Source organism: Podarcis vaucheri, assembly GCF_965113315.1.
Source record: "Podarcis vaucheri genome assembly, chromosome: 4".
Classification (NCBI taxonomy): domain Eukaryota; kingdom Metazoa; phylum Chordata; class Lepidosauria; order Squamata; family Lacertidae; genus Podarcis; species Podarcis vaucheri.
The window spans coordinates 89466681-89493436 of record NC_138762.1 but is presented as its reverse complement, the minus strand read 5'-3'; the positions used below and the strand labels follow the sequence as shown (position 1 = coordinate 89493436).

The window sequence follows — 26756 nt, the reverse complement described above, 5'->3', positions numbered from 1 at the left end:
TTGTGGTAATAACACCATTCTTGTTGGTTGTTTAGTCGTTTAGTCGTGTCCGACTCTTCGTGACCCCATGGACCAGAGCACTCCAGGCACTTCTGTCTTCCACTGCCTCCCGCAATTTGGTCAAACTCATGCTGGTAGCTTCAAGAACACTATCTAACCATCTCGTCCTCTGTCGTCCCCTTCTCCTTGTGCCCTCCATCTTTCCCAACATCAGGGTCTTTTCCAGGGAGTCTTCTCTTCTCATGAGGTGGCCAAAGTATTGGGGTCTCAGCTTCACGATCTGTCCTTCCAGTGAGCACTCAGGGCTGATTTCCTTCAGAATGGAGAGGTTTGATCTTCTTGCAGTCCATTGGACTCTCAAGAGTCTCCTCCAGCACCATAATTCAAAAACATCAATTCTATATGGTCCAGCCTTCTATATGGTCCAGCTCTCACTTCCACACATCACTACAGGGAAAACCATAGCTTTAGCTATACAGACCTTTGTTGGCAAGGTGATGTCTCTGCTTTTTAAGATGCTGAATAACACCATATCACTGGCAAATAGCAAAATTGATACTTTATGGGATAAAACTGAAACAGGAAATAATTCTGGTCCTTTCAGTTCCGTTATTGCATCATTTGCATAAATGTTAAACAGCAGGGGAGCCAGTAACCACCCTTGTCGCACCCCTTTTGTTTTTGGAAGTGGAGCTGTCAACTGACCATTTGCCCCTACTTTCACTCTCATATATATTTCAGATTAGATTTGACTTTTGGATTTATTTATTTTTTTAGAAGTCAAATCTTAAAAAAATAAATGCAGTAGGTGAGGAGAAAAGGTCAAGGGTTTATGGGAAATGATAGATAATGAATTCAAAAAGAAGTTTAAATTGGTGACACCCCCCCAAAAAAAAACAAAACCCCAAGCCTTTTTTGCTAGAGATGATTGGGACAGGGGTTCCAAAGAAGTTGACTAATCTTTTTACGTATGCAACAACTGCAGGCAGAATCTTAGATGTGCAGAAATGGAAAGAGGAAGAGAATCCAACCAAAGAAGTATGGCTTGTAAAATTAATGAATAACGCTGGAATGTCAAAATTGACTGTAAAACCAAGAAATCAAAATGGCGAACTGTTTATGGCAAATTGAAGGCCTTTTTGGACTATCCGTCAAAATATTTTAGCAAAACGAAATCTCGCGCAGGATTTGAGATATGAGCGGCGGGGGGCGGGAATGTGATATAAAATGTTACAAGTGAAGTGCAGATATAACTGTAAAGCAATTGTAGTTTCAGGGACACACAGGAAACCATCTCTGCAGAAAACCTCGCACTGTCTTGCAGCTGCCTACCATACCCAGCATAATGTGCTTATGCACTAAATGCACCACAATGATCCATTGTGCTCTTATCAGAACAAAGTTTGCAGTGGTGCAAACTGTTAGGAGGAGAAGGCTGGAAGCAAAAGGGTTAAAAAAGATCACACGCTGCCTTGTAAAGATAGCAGGAATTAGGGAACAGGCGACAGATGTTCCATGTGGAGGCACTTAGCTTTATGGTGCCACCTGGGCCCATTTAATACCTTTAAAAGCAATCACTTGGTCATTTGCGAAAGCAGATATAGGGACTGAGTTGTTTGAAAACAGAGACATCTTTGGCCATGTCTATCTACCACCTCTAGAATGTTCTGCTGTGACAAATGGCGGAAGAAAGTTTGCTGTTTGCTGTCTCATAGGTATAAATCATTGCTAGGTGAATTGCTATGCCATAAACAATGTTCAAAATGCAAGGCAGGGGAAAACTAATTTCAAATGATACAGGCACATTTAATTGCCTATTTGATTTTGTTTATGATTCCTTTCCCATAAGACATCCCAAAGTGATTAACAAATAAATGAAAACATCAATAAAAGTGTGTGAGAGAGGAGGGAGGGAGGAGAGATGGTGGATGGATGGATGGATAGATGGATGGATGGATGGATGGATGGAGAGATGGTATGCACAAAATTTCCCTAAGTCCTACCAAAGTCAGGTCTCTTCAGAAGGACTGTGACATTGGATGAGGAAGATAGGCAAACTAATGTCAGTGTACTGGAAGAAACAAAGATCACCAGTGTCGAAGCAACGATTCTTCAACATCAACTTCGATGGACTGGTCATGTTGTTCGGATGCCTGATTATCGTCTTCCAAAGCAACTACTCTATTCCCAACTTAAGAATGGAAAGCGGCATATCAGTGGACAACAAAAGACTCTCTCAAGGAAAATCTTTTTTAAAATGTAGTATAAACACTGACAACTGGGAATCATTGGCCTGCAAGTGCTCTAATTGGAGAACAGCCTTCACCAAAGGCATCATGGACGTTGAAGAAGCACAAAGTCAGGACAAAAGGGCAAAAAGAGCTAAGAGGAAGGCATGTTTGGCAAATCCTCACCATGATCTACTCCTACCCGGAAACCTGTGTCTCCACTGTGTAAGGACGTATGGATCCAGAATTGGCCTCCACAGTCACGTATGGACACTCTGTTAAGACCATATTCATGGAAGACAATCTTACTCGGCTATGAGTGATTGTCAAAGAAGAAGAGGCATGAACTGCTAAGGGTCTGGTTGGGTGGTCCACAGCCATCCATGGCTGTCATCAGGAAGGGACATCAGACAGGAAAGAGAGGCAAGCAGGGTGGGAAAACCCTTCAGCAAAGCCATGATCTCTGCTTGGTGGCTGCATCTTCCAGGAGAAGGAAGGCCCAACTTCCTGTGTGCCTGTTGCTCTTCTTCCTGCCTGATGCCTCCTCACACCTCAGCATCCTGCAGCTTGTGGGTGGGTGATGTCCAGAAGCAGCTTTCTTTTCAAAGGGGATGAGTCTGTGGGAGGGAGGCACCCACCATCTCAGCCAGGCTGCCTCCGCCCTTCTCTTAGCTATGTATTTAATTAGGATTTCAGAACACTAATTCAATTTAATTTATTTATTAAATTTATATACCGCCCATCATCCAAAGATCACAGGGTGGTTTACAACAGAAAAACTAAAAAAAAGCACCCCATAGTAAGAAACCAAAACAATGACACACACACAAATTAGTCCTGCCCTTGAACTTACTTGGACCCAAGTGTGGGGTGGTGGTCCTGGGGTCAGCCAAGGGTGGGGCAACCCAATGCTCTTTGGATTGGAGCCAAAGGTGGGGTAGATTGGGAGGCTGCCACAGCCCTCTCACATCCCCCCTGCAGCCTTGATTCCGGGGGCCTGAATCAGGGCAACCCAACCTGGACTAACCTGAGGACGACCTGCCTCACACTGGACCCAGTTCCAAAGAAGTTCAGGAACAAGGCTTATGTTTAATTAGGAGCTTTTCTGAAACCCTAATTAAACATATGGCCAGGTAGGGGAAGGAGATATTGTTCCCCTCTCCACCCCACTCCTGAATGAGAGCAAGGGGTGTTAATTCTATGGGAGGTCCTTTACAAGTAGCTTTGGACTTGATACAAAAATTACCCAATAGCTTGAAGGGCTTGTATAGACTTTCCAGTGGAGGAAATGAGATGTTTCTACTTGACTGGCTTAGATGAATGTAAAAGAGGTTTTTCACTTGAAATGGGGAATTTATAGGCCAACATTTTGGGGGTTCAGCTGCCAGCTGAGAAGCCCCAGGAGATGACTGTCCTTCTGAATCCCTCCTTCAGGGGCCTTCTGAGCAGCTGGAGAGACGGAAGAGGCTGAGTAGTAATGACTGAAGAGGCAACAGATGGTAAGTTAAATATTCCTCTGGGAGCTGGTCAGCTTGACAGTCATTCTATAAATAATGCGCTGAGTTTTTACTACTCTTCCTGTGAGTAGAGGTTGTTTCACAATTGCTTCCCACGCAGCCTTCGTCCTTCCTGGGTCTGTTTTCCAAGCCAAAAATATCTCCAGGAAAATTACACAGGAAGACTTCCCCAGCCTACTACAGTTTTCTTATATCCTAAGCCCAGGAAGATGTTCCATGTTTACTATTCAGCTCCTCAAAACACACAGCTCTCTCCGACTGTGTACATAAGTATACCTTTAAAACACATCCAAAGCACATTCTTTCCTTCAAAGAGTTCTGGGCACTTCCAGAGTTACGGTTTTCAGCAACCCATAGCAAATTACAGTACCTACAGAAAACTCTGACAGTCTGCAAGAGACCAGAAGATCAGTATTAATATACCCTCCAACTTTTCTCTGATGAAAACAGGCATGCCCTTATTATTATTGTTGTTGTTGTTGTTGTTGTTGTTGTTAATATTATTACCCCGCCCATCTGACTAGGTTGCCCCAGCCACTCTGGGTGGCTTCCAACATATCTACAAACTCAATAAAACATTAAACTTTTTTTTCAAACTTCCATATACAGGGCTGCCTTCTGATGTCTTCTAAAGGTTGTATAGTTACTGATCTCCTTGGCTCGGGGGTCGCATAACTCCATACCCTCCAACGTTTCTCTGATGAAAATAAGGATGTCCTAAGGAAAAGTGGGATATTCTGGGATCAAATCAGAAACTGGGGTGGCTTCTGTAAATCAAGGACTGTCCTTGGAAAATAGGGACACTTGGAGGGTCTGTGTTAAGAACCAGATTTAGACCTGTGCTTCTGAAATAATCTGAGGTGGAATTTCCCAGCTCTAAGGCATCCATTCTATAGCAAAAGCTGTTCGGGTGAGCGGAATTAGGATCCAGCCGATCTTAAGCAGGCAGAAGCCCTGAGAAAGAGGCATCTGGTGGGATCAGAGAGGGGCCGCTTACGCTGGATCCCAAGCCCATTGAGCTCAGTCACATGTACTGGCAACCCAGCAGAAAGGGTGGTGTAATTCAAACACTATTCTAAAGGCTTGTTTCCCCTCTGTGAGGCTTAGGCTAGCACAGCCAGCTTTAGCCTGCTCCTGAATGGAGTTTGGATCTGGTTTCATTTCTGTCGGACTTGTATAGTTTCGAAGGATTTTATTTCCGATGGAAAGATGGAATTATTAATTGATATGGAAAATAAGGGTCTCCAGGGTTATAACAAGACAACTGGGGGGAACGGTATTGAAAGACAAGAGTTTTATTTCTTGTCAATGGTACAGACAGTCTCTGCAGTCTCCCTCCGCCCCCGCTCCCCAAAGATAGTTTGTTAATGAATCAAAAACTGGATTTTGGAGGCGGGGGTTGCGGATATTCACATCACATTTCAGAGATAGTAAGGCCCCTTCCTTTCCCTGCAGCCATAACAAAAATAATCAGGAACAAATGTAATTAACTGAAAACACATGCCGCCATAGGTACAGAGAGAGATTTCCGGAAGTAAGACAGAACTGTAACTGAACAGAAATTTATGCTAAAAGCATAACTATGGGACGAAACAAAATCCCCTGGCTATTTACGATCTTATGAGCATGCCTAAAGACACACACACACACACACACACACACACACACACACACACCCTTAAGAACTTAACTTAAGTAACACCTCCACAACCCACTTGGTTAGCTGGTTTTACGGGTAATGCAATTAAACCCTTAAGTCAAACACCAAATGATCTCTGCTGTTGCACTTCCAACAGCCAGGCCAATCAGCACACAGGCCCTGCTCGTTTCTTATTATTTATTACATTTAAACCCCACCTTTTCGGGTGGCGCTGTGGGTTAAACCACAGAGCCTAGGGCTTGCCGATCGGAAGGTCAGCGGTTCGAGTCCCCGCGATGGGGTGAGCTCCCGTTGCTCGGTCCCTGCTCCTGCCAACCTAGCAGTTTGAAAGCATGTCAAAGTGCAAGTAGATAAATAGGTGGGAAGGTAAACGGCGTTTCCGTGCGCTGCTCTGGTTCGCCAGAAGTGGATTAGTCATGCTGGCCACATGACCTGGAAGCTGTACACCGGCTCCCTCGGCCAATAAAGCGAGATGAGCGGCGCAACCCCAGAGTCGGCCACGACTGGACCTAATGGTCAGGGGTCCCTTTACATTTACCTTTACCTTTTTTCTAAAGAGCTCTTGGCGGTGTATAAGGTTCACTCCCTCTCTTTTTGCATCCAGAAGCAAGCAATGTGTTCTAGGGAAAAGGCAGATTATCATCCACTTTGCCATTCTTGTCATGCTGAATTGGTGTGTGTGTGTGTGTGTGTGTGTGTGTGTGTGTGTGTACATCAGGGAACCTGTGGCCCTCCAGATGTTGTTGGATGCCAAGTCCCATCAGCTCTAGCCAGCCTGGCCAATGGACAAGGATGAATTGCAGTCCAACCATAACTAGGCTTCATCATCGATCCTGCAGGATTCCCATCTCTGGTGTACATCTTCCTGATATCTTCCAACTTCCCTGTTTAGGGAAGCTTTTAGCCCTGTTTAGGGAAGCTTTTAATGTTTGACGGACTATTGTATTTTAATATTTTGTTGGAAGCCGCCCAAAGTGGCTGGGGAAACCCAGCCAGATGGGCAGGGTATAAATAATAAATTATTATTATTATTATATTATATAACCACCTATCAGGGAGGGGAGAGGAGGCAAGGCAAGTCACATTCCACAAGTCGGCCTTGTCCTGTGTGTACGTACCCCACTTAGTGCTATGTTGAATTCCACCCTCAGTCTTCAAGGGTGGCCCCGCATAGATCGCGCTGCAGTACTTTAGTCAGTAGGTCACCAGCTCATGGAATTCAGTGGCCAAGTGATTTGTGAATACTATTTTACAGTACTTCTTTTTCACTTATAAAGGTGGGACGGCCCACCCGTATGGCCATCATTGTGTTGCCGTTTGCTGCTGCTGTTACACATGCGGGAAGAAACACAGGATCTCACACGACAAGGTGAGTCATGCGTGCAAAGGACACATCAACACTGTCAAGTAGGCTGAAAAAGGAAATGAAATATAAATATTCAAAAATTGAACAAATGAGAGGGGTAGTACCAAAGATGCTCCTCACCTGGGGTGCAAGGTAATCATTCTCTATTAAAAAAATAAAATTATTGATTTTCCACATTTATAACAAATATAACATATAAAAGAAACGAAACACATTACAATATAGTGGTACCTCGGGTTAAGTACTTAATTCGTTCCGGAGGTCTGTACTTAACCTGAAACTGTTCTTAACCTGAAGCATCACTTTAGCTAATGGGGCTGCCGCTGCACCGCTGGAGCACAATTTCTGTTCTCATCCTGAAGCAAAGTTCTTATCCTGAAGCACTATTTCTGGGTTAGCGGAGTCTGTAACCTGAAGTGTATGTAACCTGAAGCGTATGTAACCCGAGGTACCACTGTACTAAATGAAAAAAAGAAAGAAAAATAAAAACACTTATTACTTCTAAAATCCAAATTAACTTTCATTGTTATCTGACTTCCTCAAATCCCCCCAACTGAATTTCATTGTGACACCTTTGTAACAGTTCTCCAAGACCATCTTTCTAATAAAATTAACTCCTAGTCATTCTCTATTAATATTCCATTGCAGCAGATGCTAAATGCACTGTCACACTGAATCCAGCATGCCCTGGCTAGTTTGATTGGGGGGGATTGATAGGGTTATTGTTGTGAAGCTGGCACAAGTTTTTATATTCCACCAAGTACTTTGCAATGAGGGCGTATCAAAAATCACTCTACAGTGGTACCTCAGGTTAAGTACTTAATCCGTTCCAGAGGTCCGTTCTTAACCTGAAACTGTTCTTAACCTGAAGCACCACTTTAGCTAATGGGGCCTCCTGCTGCCACCGCGCCGCCGGAGCACGATTTCTGTTCTTATCCTGAAGCAAAGTTATTAACCTGAAGCACTATTTCTGGGTTAGCGGAGTCTGTAACCTGAAGCGTATGTAACCTGAAGTGTATGTAACCCGAGGTACCACTGTACAGCAGACATGTAAATTTGGTGGTGCCTCTTCTATGTGATCTAAACCATTTACTGAAGAGTAGGGTTTAAAAAAAAAATCTAAACCCCTAAACTTTCCATACCTGTTCTGACTTAATGCATGATTGCAGTCAAACCTTTTCCCATTAATAACTTTTAGTGACTAAGCTCTGATTTAACAGAATGGGTGGGGGGATTCTTGTTCGTTTCCTGAAGGAGTGGCTGCTGTTAACGCTGACAGCTGGTTTAGTCAAGAGGCCCTCTGCATGTTTGAAGGAGAATAATCGAGTGGTTCGTGTAGCTAGTCATATTGATGAGTAAGATTTCCTATGGACACTAAGGGGGGAAAGAAAAAACACACACTCCATACGCAGAACTGGCAGTGGGAAAGGAAGAAACGAATGGGCACTTCCAAGGGATAATTGTATTTCTGCTTTGAAGCATATGGCAAGATCGGGCTGAGGTAACTTAGACAGCACTGAAGGCCATGTCAAGAATATATCATGACTCAGACGATGGCAGAGAACTGGAATATTTACCAATCCTTCCCAGAAAGAACTCCCGCATTATGCTACCAGTCTCTTCCATCAGAATCCTCTTCAAAACTCACCATTTTTGTTATGTCTTTGGCCGGACTCCTTGGTCTACACCCTCAAACATACTCAATGAAGGTCCATAAAGCCTACATCCATGCTATATTTTAAAGCTTTGTAATACAGTGGTACCTCAGGTTACATACGCTTCAGGTTACAGACTCCGCTAACCCAGAAATAGTGCTTCCGTTTAAGAACTTTGTTTCAGGGTGAGAACAAAAAACGTGCCCCAGCGGCGCGGCGGCAGCAGGAGGCCCCATTAGCTAAAGTGGTGCTTCAGGTTAAGAACAGTTTCAGGTTAAGAACGGACCTCTGGAACAAATTAAGTACTTAACCCGAGGTACCACTGTACTACTTTAAACAGTCTTCCCCTAAAGAATCCTGGGCACTGTAACTTGTTAAGGGTTCTGAGAGTTAATAACTGTCCCCCCCCCTACAGATTTACAATACCCAGAGTTCCCTGGGAAGAGGGATTGACTGTTAAACCACTACTGTAGCTTGGTGAGAGGAATAAGGATCTCCCAAGAACCCTCAGCACCCTTAACAAACTACAGTTCCCATGGTTGGGTGGGAATGTGCTTCAAATGTATGGGGTATACACAATCCATATTCCAACCCAACATACCCAAAAGCTGCAAACTGGGATCTGGACATCAGATTTCTATGAAATGGAATAATATGTACTGGTTATGGAAAGCTGATATCATAAATACAGTGGTGCCCCGCAAGACGAATGCCTCGTAAGACGGAAAACTCGCTAGACGAAAGAGTTTCCGTTTTGGAGGTGCTTTGCAAAACGAATCTCCTATGGGCTTGCTTCGCAAGACGAAGATGTCTTGCAAGTTCCTGCGGGGTTTTTTCCTTCCCCCCCCTTTTTCTAAGCCGCTAAGCTGCTTATCAGCTGATCCGATAAGCTGATAAGCCGCTAAAAGCCGCTAATAGTGCTAATAGCGCTAATCCTCTAATCCATCAATGGGCTTGCTTCGCAAGACAAAAAAACCGCTAGACGAAGAGAATCACAGAACGGATTCTTTTCGTCTTGTGAGGCACCACTGTATGAACAAATTAAAACTGACATAATCATACTGTTTTTTTGTGGGGGGGGGTCAAATCAACCTGAATACAATAGGTAACACATACAAAGTACACATAGAATCATAGATCAATTCTAAATTGTCAATAAATTAATTTTATTTGTTTGTTCTTATTATACAAGAACAAAGGAAGAAAATAAGCTTAAAGCAGGGTAACAACACCAATTGAGGCTTGCTCTCTTGGTCGTTACCAAGCCACTGAAAGAAAAGATTGCAAGGCATAACCTACAGAGGGACCCATAAGTTACCCTCCAAGTTTGGAACTCTAAGACAACTCAAAGTCTCATAATCATAGAAATAGAATGGTCCAAGCCACCTCAAGAAGCTGAACTTCTCAAGGTACTCTGGTGTACAACTCTAGATACATTCACCTTTCATACAAGCAGTTTCCCATCTGCATTTAGATACTCCCAAGCAGATTGTAATACACACATTCAAAATCATTTGACTGGCTATCAATCTCCCTACATACACAGAGCAAGATCTTATTAACTGACAGATGTGTTTTGCCCATGTCAGCATTGATGTCTATGCTTAGAACATGACCCATTTCGATGCATATTTTAAATTATTTTGCTCAAAATTCTTTTTGCATTAAAAAGACGTTTAGAGCTTGGGCTTGTTAGACCCAAGAGTCAACAAATTTTCTCCTTCACCTTCATCATTTCTGAGGTGCAGGGAGCCCCGAAGCAAATCTCTTTGTCTCCATTCCTTCTGGGCAAGAATTTCAAGTCTCAGGTTTAATCAAAGTGCTAATCCTAGGAGATTTACACAGGACAATATTGTATTCAGCGTTTTACACGAAAGCGACTAAGTGCTACAAATACCTGTGTGTGAAGTAATTTATTCCCTGGGGTTCCTCAAAGAAACAGATCTCGGAAAGAGTGGAATAAGTTCTGCCATCAATTAACAAATGGAATAGGCACACAGCTTTCGTGAGCAAGTGCTTCTATACGAAGCGTCTCACATTGGGTTTAAGAAGGCAGTGTTTTCGTCAAGCTGAGAGAGCAGGAAAGGAAAGAGATCATATTTTTCTGCATGTGTTTGAGCATGTCTGTTTTTCTTGCAATAATCCATATAGCATTTCTGTGCGTGTTGAAAATCTATGTACTGCGTCTCTCCTATCCTATCAGTATGCCACTAAATACCAGATGTTTGGAGACAAGGAAGGAAGGGCTTATTTCCTTCATGTCCCCTTGTAAGTCCCAAATATGTTTGAACCTGCTGTGGAAAAAGGGGAGTGGGAGAAATTGAAGGTGTCTGTTAGACAGCATGAGCTGGTGCCAACTGATTTCTCTAATACCCAGGACCCTGAGGTAAAGTGGGAGAGGGAGGAATTGGTGGAGAAGCCAGCACTGTTTTCATCAGTGGAGGAGAACTCACAGGAAAAGCTCACGGCTTGTGTGCCTGCTGAATTCAGCGGATGGTCTTCTGTCATGAATGCTTTAGTTGAGATTCCCACATTGTCAGAGGTTGGACTTGAATGACCCTCATGTTCCCTTCCAACTCTACATTTCTATGATTCCATAAAGCCTGCCAAATGAGATTCTTTGTCAAGGTAATGGCTTTGGCTGGCTAGTTAAGTACCGCAATTTAGCATATCCAAAGACGTTGCTCTGTGCCACAGACAAATGTGGAGGGTCTTTTCCACACTTCCCTCACCTGGCTGGTACATAGGAGAACAATAACCAGAGTTGTTTTGGGTGTGAGCAGAAAATCCGGATGCTGAAAGCTGGAGATGGAGACATCTTTGCTCTGGGCTGGATTTGGGGGCTGCCCTGGAAACCTAATTGGGAAGCAAGTTCTATGGGAGCATCAACACTGAAAGACCTTTGTGCTCAAGTTGCATATATGTGCAAATGAAACCAAATATCCAAATAGGCACCACAGTCTCCATTGGTCTTTATTAAAAGGAAACCAAACTCTGGATAAGCGTAGGCACCCTTGGCAATCTCTCATGCTTGGAATTTAGGGTGGAGCGTAACAATATTTTATACAATATTGTTTAGTTTAAGCTGCTAAATTATGTTAGGTTTTTTGTATTACTTCACATTATGTTACATGGAATGATTTATTTTTTTATTTTGATGTATAATTGTTTCTAAAAGGTTTTTGAGTTGGACTTCTTGTTCATTTGATATGTTGTGAGCCACGTTGGACACAGTTTTGTGGGGAGCAGGCATACACCTACACTGACATTATCCTTTTTTTGGATGTGTCAGTTTTGTAGGTACAGAATTAGTGTTTCCTTTTTTAAAAAATCTGGGGAAGCATTCAAGCACGTGCCCCCTATTTCTGCACTCTGAAATGGTACAGCCCAACAAAAGCAGCACCACATGACTGCTGAACTCTCAGTGCAGATAATACTTTGCCTCCTGTTTGCTTTTTGGAACTTTTTGAGAGATGACAGATATTTCCAAGCTGTCCTCTTGGAACTCTTCATTCCATAGGATTGTACGCCTTTAACCAAAAACCTAATCTTTACAAGTCAAAAGAGTCCCCACTAATGAGATACATTCAACAGCTGCTACATGTTTGTTGTATCTTCAGGAGGCATGTAAATTAGCACAATTTTGAAGCAAGTAATGATTGTATTGATTGCAAGGAAAGTATTTTTTGTAATTGCTTTTGTATTTCAGATCAGTGTCTATTACTTTCTGTTAAATGCCATTCCACTTGATGGCAAGACGGTGATCGCAATTCACCATACAAGTACACTACCTACCCAGAAGCTCCTAATCAACCCTACCCTGTTGTTGTTTTTTACAGAAAAACCTACTAGATCCTGGCTCCCTTGACCCATCAAAACTCTCAGGGGTGATGCACAGAAATGGAAAGAGGACGAGATTCCAGCCAAAGAAAAATGGCTTATAAAATTAATGGATGATGCTGAAATGGTGAAATTGGCTGGAAAACCAAGAGATCAAAATGATGAACCATTTATGGGAAATTGGAGGCCTGTTTGAACTATCTGTCAAAGTATTTTAGCGATATGAATTGCGAGCAGGATTTGCAATATGAATGGCATGGGGGAAAATGAATGATAAGATGGAGTTGGGGTGTTAGTAAAAAGTATAATGCAGCAATTAAGGGTTAGAATAAAAGCATCAGGGCAGAAAGGATGGGAAGCCAAAAAGAAAAATATAAGTGAATGATATATTTTATGTTAAGTAAATTAGTTAAAACCTTTGAAAAACTAATACAAATGATATTTTTTAAAACCTTCAGGAGTGTACCTACTTATCTACCAAAAAATCATTAGAATCCGTCCCTTGACTAGTCATTCCCATCCCTGTCTCTGCTCACCAGGTGTGTATAAAATCACAACTTGGCAGCCTTACTAGTGACAGCTTTTGGGGGGTTGTTGTTTTTTAATTAGTGCCCTCCTACAGCTTCCTAGTTTGAAGTAAGAAAGAAAGTGACATTTTGCTGACCAGGCCAACTCCATCCCCTCGCCAAGTGGCTGTGTGAATAATACCATTTACAAATATGTCTTGCTATTGAACAGACCACCAGAGGGGTTGCTTTTGCAAGGAAAGGCTTCTTGTTTAATCATTCATCACACCTTCTACAAACATCTGGTTTTCTTTCAACCCGTCATGTCCCTGTTGAGACAATGCAAAGGCAATTGTTCATCTGGAGAACCTTGAGAAGTTTAGGAAGGAAATATGAAAGGACAATGATGACTACAAGGTCTTTGACTGGCAAATGAGATACCTCTTAGTAGGCATCAGGGACGGAATTCCTTTCCATGGGACACTCAGTGCTACCTCATAAAACTTCACCAAATTGTGTAATAAACTGTGGGATGCTTTTTGAGTCATTCTTAGCAGAGTCCCTTCGTGACTCACTTAGCAAGGATTTGAAGAAACCTATTAGTGGGCAGTGCTGAAACGGCAAAGTGCTAACTTTCGCCACCACCGCCCTCAGCCCAGTAAAATTATACACATCGTGTTTATAAGAGGAGATGTTTTCCTTGGCAGGAGTTGTGATGACCAAGAAGCAGTCCAACTCACAGGAAAGTATGAACAGACTGACCACTCACACAGCAGAGCTTCAGCACCCACTAGTCTTCCACTCAGACATAAACTATGTAATTTTAGAACATGCTGGCAGAAACTTGATTGCAGAGCGAGCAAAGTGGCCAAAAAGGAATAGCAGTGCAGGAGCCAGCCTTTAAGTATTCTGGTGTGGGATGGAGGAAGTGGGAACAGGGTGGCAAGAGGAGATGGGGGGGGGAATAGATGGTTCTCTTTAAAGTCACCACCAGGAGCGAAATGATGATCTGGGGAAGACCTTCCTGTCTTCCAGTGGATACGCTGAATGAGTCACGGCAGAAATCTCAGCTTAAAAAAAGAAAAACAGATACAGAACTAGACGTTTCCTGCACCTCGTAGCATGAGAAAAGAAATCAGGGGAGAAAATCAAAGGCAATGCAATCTCTGCTGAAGAGCCAAGCCGTCAGTCTCAGTCAAGAAGAGGGGAAAGTGGGGATGAGGGTAGCTCAGCCCCACGAGCCAAATGTCGCCCTCCAGTCCTCTCTGTTTGGCTCTTGGAACACTCCCCAGCTACACCCCTTCTCCTTAGGTCCCACCTCTCTGCAACCCTCCTTTCGTGCTTTTCCTGGCTGGCATGAGTCTTTGAAAGTTGGTCGCATTTCTGCTTTGCCTGGGTAGAAGTTAAAAATGGGTGTGTGAATGCGTGTAGGAACCAGCTTATGCAGCTTTATTTTATTTTTTTATTTTTTTATTAGATTTTCAAAAAAGTAAACACAACAAACCATAGGAGAAAATTGAAATATGGAGATTACTCTGAATCTGTCCCCATCCCTTCCATGGTTCCTTTTAATTCTATTTTCAACTGCATTTCAATACTTCTCCAATTTTTCATCTTCCTAAGTTATCTGTACATTATGTTACATTAAAAGTGTATTTAAAATCCTGCTAATGTTTTAACCTGTTTACAATGATTTTGTATATACACTATAAACATTTCCCATTCTTTTTTTAAAATTTCTTGTCTTCTTGATTCCTGAGCTTCCCGGTTAATTTTGCCATTTCGGCATAATCCATCAACTTGATTTGCCATTCTTCTCTGGTCGGGGCTGTCTCTTCCTTCCATCTTTGGGCTAGCAATATCCAAGCAGCCATTGTGGCATACATGGAAAATTTCCTCTGATCCTTTAGAATCTTGGTACCTAAGAAAAAAGCTTCTGGTTTTTTAACAAAAGTTATTTAAAACATTTTTTTTCCCATTTCATTATATATCATTTCCCAGAATTTTTAAGTTACATTACAGGTCCACCACATATGATAAAAGGTACCTTCTTTTTCTTTACAAGCTAAAAGGTAAAGGTAAAAGGAACCCTGACAGTTAAGTCCAGTCACGAATGACTCTGGGGTTGCGGCGCACATCTTGCTTTACTGGCCGAGGGAGCCGACTTTTGTCCACAGACAGCTTCCAGGTCATGTGGCCAGCATGACTAAGCCGCATCTGGCGAAACCAGAGCAGTGCACAAAAATGCCGTTTACCTTCCCGCCAGAGCGGTACCTATTTATCTACTTGCACTTTGACGTGCTTTCGAACTGCTAGGTTGGCAGGAGCAGGGACCGAACAACAGGAGCTCACCCCATTGTGGGGATTTGAACCACGACCTGCTGATCGGCAAGCCCTGGGCTCTGTGGTTTAGACCACAGCACCACCCGCATTGCAGCTTTAAATCCAGCCTGCATAGTTTGCAACTCTCAAAGCCCAACATCATGAGATGGTTGACCAAGGGCTCGACTAATTTTTGCCTGCCTGTGAGTGAAAAAGCAGGCAAGATATTTAGGTGTCTGAATGGTACTCCTGTCATGGCAGAATTATAATAAACACAATACTTGACAATGTGCTATCCATTAGGAGGTAAGTGCCCCCATACCTGCTGTCTGAGATGGACAGTATCAGTCTTGCTAATGAGAGGGCTAGACCTGGGCTGTCAGATAAATAGATAAAACCTTTATTTGAGTCAGCCATAAGCCATAGCAAAGGAATCAAATCCAATAAACACAGATCTAGCTAGATGGTGCGCTATACAAAATACGTTCTGAGAATTTACAACTGTACAAATGAAAGAGTTCATAACTGTCCTCGACCACAAATGAAGCATATGAACGAGTGGGCTTTCCTTGCAAGGCATTAAACAGGTTCGTCAGATGGTAGATCTAATTCTAATTGCTGTCAAACATATCTCTAAGCTTGACAGCCTAGCTGTTGGGTTGTATTTATTTAGCTTGGTGGGTCATGAGTTGCGCAGGTTTTTTTCCAGACAATTGAAAACAGGTGTTCCACCCCCCCAACCACCCCCACCCCCAATAAAAATGACATCCCGATGGGTTTGTTTTACATAACACCACCCTGCTAAGTGTTTTCTGTGTTGCAATTTCATTCCTACACCTCCTTTGCTTTTCAGGACTTGCCGTTTCAATATATTGCCTGCTTGCTAGCAAATGGATCTGAAAATCCCACTTTTGAGAATTTTTGTTGTATTGATTCAGTCCCTGGATGGCTGTAATATGAGAAATATGTGGAAACTTGAAAATGGTATTTTGTTTACCCTCCGTTGCAGCTGCCAAAACAGCTGCCATTGAGTTTTTTTTTTTTTATAAAGGAAACAAGGGCCTGTTATCTGACAGGGAGGAAAATAGACGTATTCTCACAACCAGGCCAATGCATTTCTCAAATGTGTACTTTAGAAAAGGGTGTGCAGAGACAATTTAGGTAAAGGGGAAATAAAAATGGACAAAGTCACACAATGATTTATCACAGAGACAACTTCAGAAACCTTTTTGCAAGGTTCAGACCTTCATGCAAAGCCTTACAGATTCTCTCTCTCTCTCTCTCTCTCTCACACACACACACAGAGAGAGAGAGAGAGAGAGAGAGAGAGAGAGAGAGAAAGAGAGAGAGAGAAGCAGTAAACAGTCAAACCATTTTGCCCTGTTTTGTTAATTCCTTTGCATGTGTGTGTGCAAAGTCAAAAACAGGAGTGGTGTAGAATCTCACAACTTGCAACGCGGAGTGTTCCTCCTCCTGTTGTTGTCATTTCCCAGCCTGTTTGAGGAACCAGCCAGCCAGCCACCCTCTTTTCCACAATCTGCAACTTGATTCCCTTCCCCATCCTCTGATTTCCATGCTTAGTTCTCATAGGGTTGTTTGGAGGCAACTCCTCCTCCCGCCCACTTGAGATTATTTCCTATTTTTGCCCCTGAAGGTTCTGTACCTTTCCCACAAGCCTCCTGATATTTGCACATAGATGACGCCATTTTGAATACATACAGATTGTCACTACTTTTTATGAATTAGTTTTTATTAAAGGTTTTTTATTGTGCTGCAAAACAAACAAATGTGGGGAAACTACATGTTTTGTCTCCCCTTTCGAACCATCGAGCCAGTGTGGTGTAGTGGTTGAGAGCGGTAGTCTTGTAATCTGGGGAACCTGGTTCGCGTCTCCACTCCTCCACATGCAGCTGCTGGGTGACCTTGGGCCAGTCACACTTCTCTGAAGTCTCTCAGCCCGACTCACCTCACAGAGTGTTTGTTGTGGGAGAGGAAGGGAAAGGAGAATGTTAGCTGCTTTGAGACTCCTTCGGTAGTGATAAAGTGGGATATCAAATCCAAACTCCTCCTCCTCCTCCTCCTCCTCCTCTTCTTCTTCTTCTTCTTCTTCTTCTTCTTCACAGTTAGCTTGCATGTAGTGAGACACACTTTTGTCATCAACAACTTGTGATTGGGGGGGGGAAAGAGAGGGAGAGAGAGAGAGAGATGGGGGTTTGTGTCAGCATCAGGTGGATAAGTTGTGTGTGTGTGTGTCCATATATATATATACATACACATACATTGCAAGAGGTTAGGAGGTCTAGAGCTTGATTGGTTGCATTCAGTTGGTTACAGTGGGGCTTGTTTGTAGGGCGAGCAGGTTATTGGGTCATATTTGCCATATTGATTCGAAGGATGCATTATTTTGTCCAAAAAAGAAATCAAGAATTTCCCCATCCCATCCTCTCTGCAACTCATACAGCAATAAAAGATACAAAGCCAGGCTGGTCTAACTGCAGAAAGCCAAACAGCATCCAAATGTCTTTAATTTAGTTTAAAACAAGTGGAAAGTAAATTTCTCATAAACCTCTGAAGAGGCTGTAAGTTTCGGTCCTTGAGGACCATGGTTTGTTGACTTGGGCTGTTTGTAGCAGTGTATCCGTTCCACTGTAAAGGACAAGAAAGATTTTAACTTTTTCTGTGTAGGTCTAACATAGAGAGGCAGAAGAATCTGCTTTAAGTATATCCTGTTTTGAATTTACAGTGGTACCTCGGGTTAAGTGCTTAATTCGTTCCAGAGGTCCGTACTTCACCTGAAACTGTTCTTAACCTGAAGCACCACTTTAGCTAATGGGGCCTCCCGCTGCTGCCGCGCCCCCGGAGCCCGATTTCTGTTCTCATCCTGAAGCAAAGTTCTTAACCTGAAGCACTATTTCTGGGTTAGCGGAGTGTGTAACCTGAAGTGTATGTAACCTGAAGTGTATGTAACCCGAGGTACCACTGTATTGTATATTATTGATCAGCACCACACACCAGACTTTTTAATAGCTTGATGCTATACTGTTGCACATGAGGGGAAGGTCAAGGGAGAAACCTAAATAAGTTTCAACTTAACTGACAACTGCTACTCTGTATTGTATTCGTCCCAAATTGTTTTTCTTGACAAGAGTAACAGACTCAACCACACAAACAGGCCTCAGATACAAAAATGAAACTGTTTCTCCCCCTGTGCGCTCTCTCTCTCTCTCTCTCACCCTGAGGTTACCCCCCTAGGTTACCCCCCTAGCAACAAAATTTCAACTTTGCTTTCTTCAATGAATTTTGGAATTCCTCCTCAGGCAAAGCCTCTGAAGAACATCAAGGAACCCATTTATGAGCCCTGGGTTCAAAAGCCCTGAAAAGACCCATTCTTCCTATACAGAGGGTCAGTTCACCACTGAGAATTGAGGGAGCAAGATTTCCTTCTGGTGATTACTGCCTTGATTTCACGAGACTTGAGGTGTCCTTATCCCCATGCCCTTCCACCCGTATGTTCAGCTGGCATTTGAAAGGGCTCTGTCAGCATTCAGATTGGGGCAGGATTCCTGCACATCTAGAGTACCGTGTCCCTTCTAAGACAGTCTGATAATGAAGTAGGCAGGAGAGTGGCAGCTGGATGTTAAAGCTGGTGAGGATGTCTTTTCCCCAAGATGGTTAGGCATTTAACTATACAACTGGTGCAACTGTGTTATGTTGGAGGAGGGACCTCACAGAGCTCCATAAATCAGTCAGCAGGGTTTTCCTATTTTGAAACTCAAGTTTACTCATGGGTGCTGCTCTGCGGATCTCTTTAAGTCCCTTCCTCCAACACTGAACTGCTCACACAGATAGACCTCCCGTGAGATGTAAGATGCACAAGAAAGCTAGGGTTAGTTAACCTGTGGACTCCATCTTGATCTTTTTCCAGCTCTTGGAATTGTGGAAACTTGGAGCAGATGTGAAAAACTCCTAATCCTCAGCTGTAGTCATCCTGGCTCAAGAAGCCAAGGCAAATAAAAATGAGGGCTAACACTTCCAATAGATGCTCAAGCCCAAGCTTTGGTTAGCCTCCAAGAGAAAGATGTTAAGTAAATATGGGACAGAGACTAGGATGTGCTCTCTGCTATCCAGATGCAGTTCATGGATGGCAATATTCAGAAGAAGTTCTTGGAAATCATTATGTGGCATGGAGTGAATACAAACATCTCCCATCACATTCTCAAAGAGTTCTTGAAGCAATTTAAAGCTTTTTTTTTAATATCAAAAATGTAATTGTGGCATTATAGGTCACAAACTGTGCCTGATTTTTTAAAAAATTCTGAGAAACACATAACCCTACCTGTTTAGAGGCAGTGGCAGGTTTAGTCACCGGAAGGAAATGTGCTTCAGAGTGTGATTTTTCCATTGCAGTAAAAAAAAACCCCAGGACCAAATGCACCTTTCATTCTCAGCCTTCACGGCTTTGACAATTAAATATCAACCACAGAATAACCACAGATTAAGGATGCAATCCTATATATATAGGTACCCAGAGTAAGTTTCATTGAACACATTAGGTGGGGGGGGGGGGGGAAATCCACCTAACATGTTTGCCAGTAAGTATATTTATAAAGCAACTTGAGCTGTAGTTTCCCAAAGAAAAATATATACTATTTTCACTCAAAAGGGGGAGGGGGAGAGAAGCATATTTATTGCAGTCTGAATCTATTGTTCCATGATTTCCAAGCCATGACCTGCCCTGGAGGTTCTATCATTGTTCCAGTGGTTGACTGGCAGAGCATGAAACAAACATGCTAAATATGAGAGATTGCCTGTAATGTTATTCTATCAAAATGGCAATTTCCGAAAGGATTTGAAATGGAGCTTGCCTTTCCTTAAACGTCAGGGAGGTCCACCCCTAGTTGCCAAGATGGTCTCCAGCTCAAGCTGGTCCTAATATCTCCACACAAAAACATTCCTTTCCCTCAGATTTATTTTTAAGGCCTAATCTCAAGCAGATTTTAGAGACCATGTCAGAAGCTGGAGCTTTCTGCAGTTAGCACTGTTGAATTTAAAGCTCTTCACCACAGTTTGATGGGCTACAGTGCATGAAATATCTTCATACTGTAGTTTCCTTCTCGTGAGGTTAACTCTTCTAAATCTAACGTTAACGTAAAAAAAAAAGGTAAAACCCACACACCACAATGACAAGGAGGAACAAGCTGAAATCAAAAGGATGCAGAAGCCACAGAAGTAAAGAATGGCTCCCCATCTCCAAGAATGCGGCCCACATTTGACTTAGCTTTCACGTCTATCAAGATGTCTATGGCATTTCTAAGATGGCAGAAGCTTGGCAATGACTGGCGATTGGATTGTGGCTTGGCACCAGTTTCAGTGTCACATTTTGGACAAGGTGAAATTGTAAAATAAGTTTCCTAGGCGGTATTATGGGATCTCATCATGACTAAGATTTCACACACAGCATTTAAAGTGTTTTTCAGCAGCTGTGTGTGAGAGAGTTAGTTAGTTAAATGTACCGATACTTGTTTGGGATTTTTGAATCAACTGAGGGTCATGTGAATTGTTTTAACTGATTTTAATATAACCAGTAAGGTCCGTATAGTTAAAGCTATGGTTTTCCCAGTAGTGATGTGTGGAAGTGAGAGCTGGACCATAAAGAAGGCTGATCGCCGAAGAATTGATGCTTTTGAATTATGGTGCTGGAGGAGACTCTTGAAAGTCCCATGGACTGCAAGAAGATCAAACCTCTCCATTCTTAAGGAAATCAGCCCTGAGTGCTCACTGGAAGGACAGATCCTGAAGCTGAGACTCCAATACTTTGGCCACCTCATGAGAAGAGAGGACTCCCTGGAAAATACCCTGGTGTTGGGAAAGATGGAGGGCACAAGGAGAAGGGGACGACAGAGGACGAGATGGTTGGATAGTGTTCTCGAAGCTACCAGCATGAGTTTGACTAAACTGCAGGAGGCAGTGGAAGACAGAAGTGCCTGGCGTGCTCTGGTCCATGGGGTCACGAAGAGTCGGACATGACTAAACGACTAAACAACAACAAGAAGAAGAACAATGTAATCATTAAATAGTTCACAGATGATAAATACAATATACGGCACTAATAATCATGTAAGAACGTCATGTTCCAACCTTACTGCATTTTTTGTGTCACATGCAACTAGAACTATTCTGTTTCTAGTGCGCTTAAGATTTCTATCCACTTTTTTCAATTTGGGGTTTACACACACATTTTAACTTCCGAGTTCAGAGGTGTGTCTTTAGTCACTGTTAGTAGGCATGGTTTTATTACGTCTTCCCCATGATCCATGGACATCTGCGGCACAGCCATTTTCTTTCTCTGCTTACTGGTGGTGTGCGGTGAAAGTGATAAGACTGGGATAGAACCTTGTTGGTCATTTTTCCATAGCTGTCATCTACGGGATATCCACAGCTCTCTTTTCAGAGCAAGTCGTCAGAGGTTCCCTGGAGCTGGGGAAAGGAGAGCAAGGGAATCGCTGCACGAAATCACAGGCTGGCCCAGTGGGTGAGGCAGCACATTGCTGAGAAATGTGTGCGATCTTAGGCCTTGAAAACAAAGTACAAATTGAGGGCTACAGAGGTCCTTAAAGTGTCAAGATTGTCATCAACTGGTCTACATCCACTGGGACAGGATCTTATAATCTATTAATTTCCAAAGATTAAAACAGTAATTTCTATGCTGGGAAATATGATTCTGCTCTATGTCTTTTATATATATATATAAATTTCACTTTTCATTTTACATATATTTACCTCATCATCATCACCATCTTTATATCAATCCGCATTTTCTTCTACTTCCCTCCCCTCCTTTCTGCGGTTACTTATTTTATATCTTTTTATTACTGCATATCCAATTTAAATCTATTTATTTACTTCCCATTATATTCTCTTTTAGTTATCCGTTAATGTACCAGTTTATGCCAACCCTGCTAACGTTTTAAGTTGTTTACAATGCGCCTTCAAATAACCAATAGATTTTTCTCCACTAAGTCATAAAGAGTCTCTCATCTTGATTTCATATTCTTCCATTAACTTTCACCATTTCTGCATATTCCATCAGTTTTAATTGCCAATCTCCTTTCGTTGAAACTGTTTCTTCTTTCCACCTTTGGGTATACATCATACAAGCTGCTGTGGTAGCATACATAATTTTTTCCCCCTATTCTTTGTATGCCTCTCCACCAATTATTCCGATTCTGCGCTGTCTTCGTCAGATGAAACCCACAGTCAACAATTATTTCTATTTTTTTACAGACAGGAAACCAAAGCCAAGAATGGGAAGTGACTTTGTTGATCAACAAAAGGCCACACAACTTGCACTTGGTGAAGGTGGAACTTGAACCCAGGTCCCCCCAAATCAACCCCAACCGACATGCAAAGAACAAAAGAAGGTTAATATCATAAAAAGAGTCTGGGCTATATGAAAATGTTGTTTGGGCTCACTTTGTCCAGCATACAAGCACCTGTCCAAGGAACTCTCCACTCAGCTGGGCCAAATAAAAAGAGGAAAGGCAGCATGGTGCAGTGGTTAGAATGCCTCCTGCTGCAAGCTGTGTGGCAGCTCAATGGCTGAGCACACACTTTGCACATCCAATCCTTCACACTTCTGGTAAAATAGATCAGCAGCAGGTAATCAGAAAGATCTCTGCTTTGACTCTGGAAAGAGTCACTGCCAGGAAGGAGAGACAATCTTGGGACAGCTAAACCAATGTCCTAAACCAATCAACCTTTTTGAGTCCACGGCTCCTTTGACCAACTACATTCTTTCTGTGGCACCTCTGTGGGGTTCAGGAGCCCAATTATGTCACTCCTTTCTCACAGAACTGGCATCCTCTTACCCATTTTTGAACACCTTCCGTTGTGGAGTGTTTCCTCAACCTCTTACCTGTCCTTGGGAGTCCTCTGGGCAGTCACTACTGCCACCCCTGGTCTCTGAGCTCCTCCCCCCCTGCCCTAAAGAGAGGTGCCTCCTCACACTGCCTCACAGGGTCCTGGGAAGAGGATGCCCCCAGCCTTGGTGGCCCAACCGAGACTGGCCAGAGGTGAACATGGGGCTAACACCTTACCTTGGGAGGCAGCAGTGCCAGCAGCGGGCACCACTGGGTTTGCATGGTGGAAAGGCACCCTTTCAGCACCGGACACTCAGCTCCCAGGCAGGCCTTGCACACAGCAAACACAAGAAAGGCCAGCACAGTGCCTGCTTGCCTTGCCTCCTGCTTGTTTGTCCATTCCCAAGAGCTGGTGGACTACCTGACTGGTCTCCCTTGCCCACTTGCTTGCATACTCCAAGGCCACCTCAGTTCTTGGGAACCAGCATCCTCTGGTCACCCCATAGGCACCATTCGCCTGTGGTGCTTGTAGCAACAGCTGCTTCAACAAACAGCCACAAAAACCTTTGGGAGGCAGAGACATGAGAGAGCTTCAGGTGAAGGAGGGGAGGAAAGAGGGACAGAGACCAGTGCTGCCTGTAACACCCCGATTATCATTCAAGGCACCCCAGGGTGCCATGGCACACTGGTTGAAAACTACTTTCCTAGAAGGCAGCTTCCAATGTAACTTGCCAGCTTAAAAAGTAGCAGCCCAGCACGAAACAGAAGCAGCATTTCCTCCACAACCACATGCCACAAGAGTTCTTAGCCACACTCTCTCCTTGAGGGAAATCCAGGGCTCCCCCTGCTCTTCCTGGTTGTTTTGGTTTTTTTTTTCTTTTTGCTGCAGGGATTTCTAAAAAGGTCTTCCCTCGTCCAGACAGAACCTGTAACCCCAAGCTTTTAGAAAAGGGCAGGAAATCGATCTCCCAAGTCTGTCAGGCCAGCATGAAGCCCCTGCTCAAGGAGAGGATATGGTTACAAGGCACAGGTGCACTGCCAGAATGCCTCGCCGATGGTAGTGCAAGCAAGGAAGGGCTTCTCTCCCTTCGCAGTCGAAGAAAGAAATTTGTCAGTGACAAGAAAGATGGCTTGCGTTCCGTGCATTCCTGGGCCTGAGGAATAATGAAAGTGGGAGGGGAAGGAGGGGGAGGGAAATCAAATTTCAACTAAGGATGTCAGCAGCGAAGTTAACGCAGGTGCAATATTCCTCCAAACAAAGGCCATCTTTGTTTCTCCTCTATTTTGTGCTGCAAAAAGGAGTTTCCTTCCTCCTCCTCCTCGCCCTCCTCCTTTTATCAGCGTGTGGAAGATTAAAATGCTGATACCCTTCCCCAGCAAAAATATTTTTACAGCTCTTGCTCAAAAGACTGGAAGATGAGTTGCATTTGACGGAACTTAAAAACAGGGACATTTTTAAAAGGAGAAGTTTGTACTTAATTTGTTCTGGAGGTCTGTTCTTAACCTGAAACGGTTCTTAACCTGAAGCACCATTTTAGCTAATGGGGCTTCCTGCTGCCGCTGCACCACCACAGCACGATTTCTGTTCTCATCCTGAAGCAAAGTTCTTAACCTGAAGCATTATTTCTGGGTTAGTGGAGTCTGTAACCTGAAGCGTATGTAACCTGAAGTGTATGTAACCTGAGGTACCACTGTAGTATTTATTAAGAATGTTGTCGGGGAGGAGTGGAGAACGACACACACCTGGATTGTTAAAAACTGCTGCAGTTCAAAATACAAGAACGTCACATCTCAAATAACAGCTGGTGTGGCGCATTAGTTTGAGTGTTAGACTGCAGCAGGGTTGGTCAATGTGGTGGCACTCGAAAAAGAATTGGATTTCATCTCCATCATCCCTGAACATTGGTCACCCTGGCTAGAGCAGATGGGAGTCCAATAGTGTCTAGTGGGTCACAGGTTCCCCATCCCTGGATTATGGAACTCTTACCCAACCTGGCATGCTTCCAATGTTTTCGACAGCAACAGCCCAGCTAACAAATGACTAGTGCCAGGGAGACCCAAGTCAGATCCTTGCACAGCCACAAAGCCGTGTCAGGGACTTCACAGAGGAGGAATGGGGACTGCCTCCCCAGCCTGACCCTTCCAGAGAAGAAGAAGACATTTCAAAAATACACTGAAGGGGGTGACAAAATGCCAGGTGGTACTCATCGCAGGGCCTGAAGCATGCCTGAGCCATGCGTCTCTCCTGGGAGAGACGTGGTGGTGGCTTGGGCGTGCGCAGGCTCCACGCTGCCCAAAACCGTCCACCCGCTGCCTCCCCCCCCAGCTGTAGGATGGTTGTAGGGAGGAGGGAGGCAGACTCCGAGGCCCCACAGTGTGCCCCGCCCCTATGGGCGGCTCACCCCACTGTCACTGGGCATGCTGCCCCAGGCGCCCGAGTGGCTTCCTCTGCCGCTGGTGACAGCTGATGGACACAGTGCCTTTATAAAACATTCCAGATCCCCCCCCTCCCAGAACCTGGTGAGCATTGAAATTAGGAGAGCAAAGAGCTCAAAGGCAGAGGGCACTTCTCAGCACCTGTAGTGGTGACGCATGAAGGGAGAGAGGGAGGGATAGAGACTCAGTCATTATTCAAAGAGGCTGTTTTTCTAAGCATCTCTCTGTGAATATTGAATAAAAAGCAGTTGGTAAGAACTTTTCCTTGTCTTATCCGTTTCTGGTAACCTGCCATGGGGGTTGGATCCTCTGCCACCTGACACTGGGTGTCATTGGACTGTACTTGCTAGGGCTCTGTTCAGGCATTCAGCTGAATTCGTGTAACACAAACCCTTCAGGGAGCACACATCCCCACATACCCCCAACATGCCTGCATGTACCAGCCCCTCTGCTTCTGACCAGGATGGGCCAAAGATATGAAACCAAATCCCCACAGTCCACAAACTCAGGTACTGAATGGAAATAAATCTGAAGAGGTTTTGGTATCTGAAATAGGGCGTTGAATGTAGCGGTGTTGCATCCTTCGCTGCTGTCTGGAGCTCACGCATGTGTGTACATGCACCAAGTGGGACCAGGTGCTGGGAGCAGAGGGTAAACAAAACCCACCTCGCCAGCCCAACCCTGTACCCCCGGGTGGGCACAGGGCACAGAGGGTTCATGGGGCCATGCTGCAATATGCCGCCTGCCTGCCCATGCAGGGGGGAGCTCGGCTGGCCGTTGCAGCCCTTGGCGGCGGCATCCCCCCAACACTAGCTGGGCGGCCATTCTGCAAGGGTGGCAGGGATGCAGCAGCAAGGCCAGGCCAGGCTCCAGAGCCCAGAGACCCCCCGGTGGCAGGCTGGGCAGAGCTCCCTGCATGGATGAACAAAGCTTGCAAAGCAACAGAAGAACAAATAAACTGAGTTGCTGAAAATTAGTATCTGGATGTAAAGGCTCCAGAAACAAGTGGGTTACTGTGGCTTACTGGAAAGGGGGCAAGACAGCAGGGAGGCTGGCATGGTGCAAACTCGCCAATCGGATGCTCCTTCCATTGCTTCTGCACTGCACCAACCTGGGTGGAATCTACACACATATTTTTTAAAAAAACATTTTGAAAAATGCACTGAATTTTGCATAGCTCACTGTCGCCATCCAGTGTCAGCTTTGTATATTGCACATTGCAACGCATTTGAAATGTTTTATGTGCAGCTGTGTAGCCGAGTCCCTGGTAAGCCACAGCAACCCACTGCCTGGAAGCTAGCAGAGCAACTCTGTCCCACTGCACTTCTGGGTCCTGGATGTATGTGGAGATAGCGGACAGAGCATTA

At 44.0% G+C, this 26756-nt stretch overlaps 1 long non-coding RNA gene across 1 annotated transcript; it reads left to right on the top strand.

The window, feature by feature from the left end:
• The first annotated feature begins 1376 nt into the window (after positions 1-1376).
• LOC309530213 lies at positions 1377-22857 on the top strand. Its single transcript, XR_014218686.1, has 3 exons — positions 1377-1715; positions 3663-3727; positions 22379-22857. It is a non-coding gene; the product is annotated as an uncharacterized lncRNA (long non-coding RNA).
• The last annotated feature ends 3899 nt before the right edge of the window (positions 22858-26756 follow it).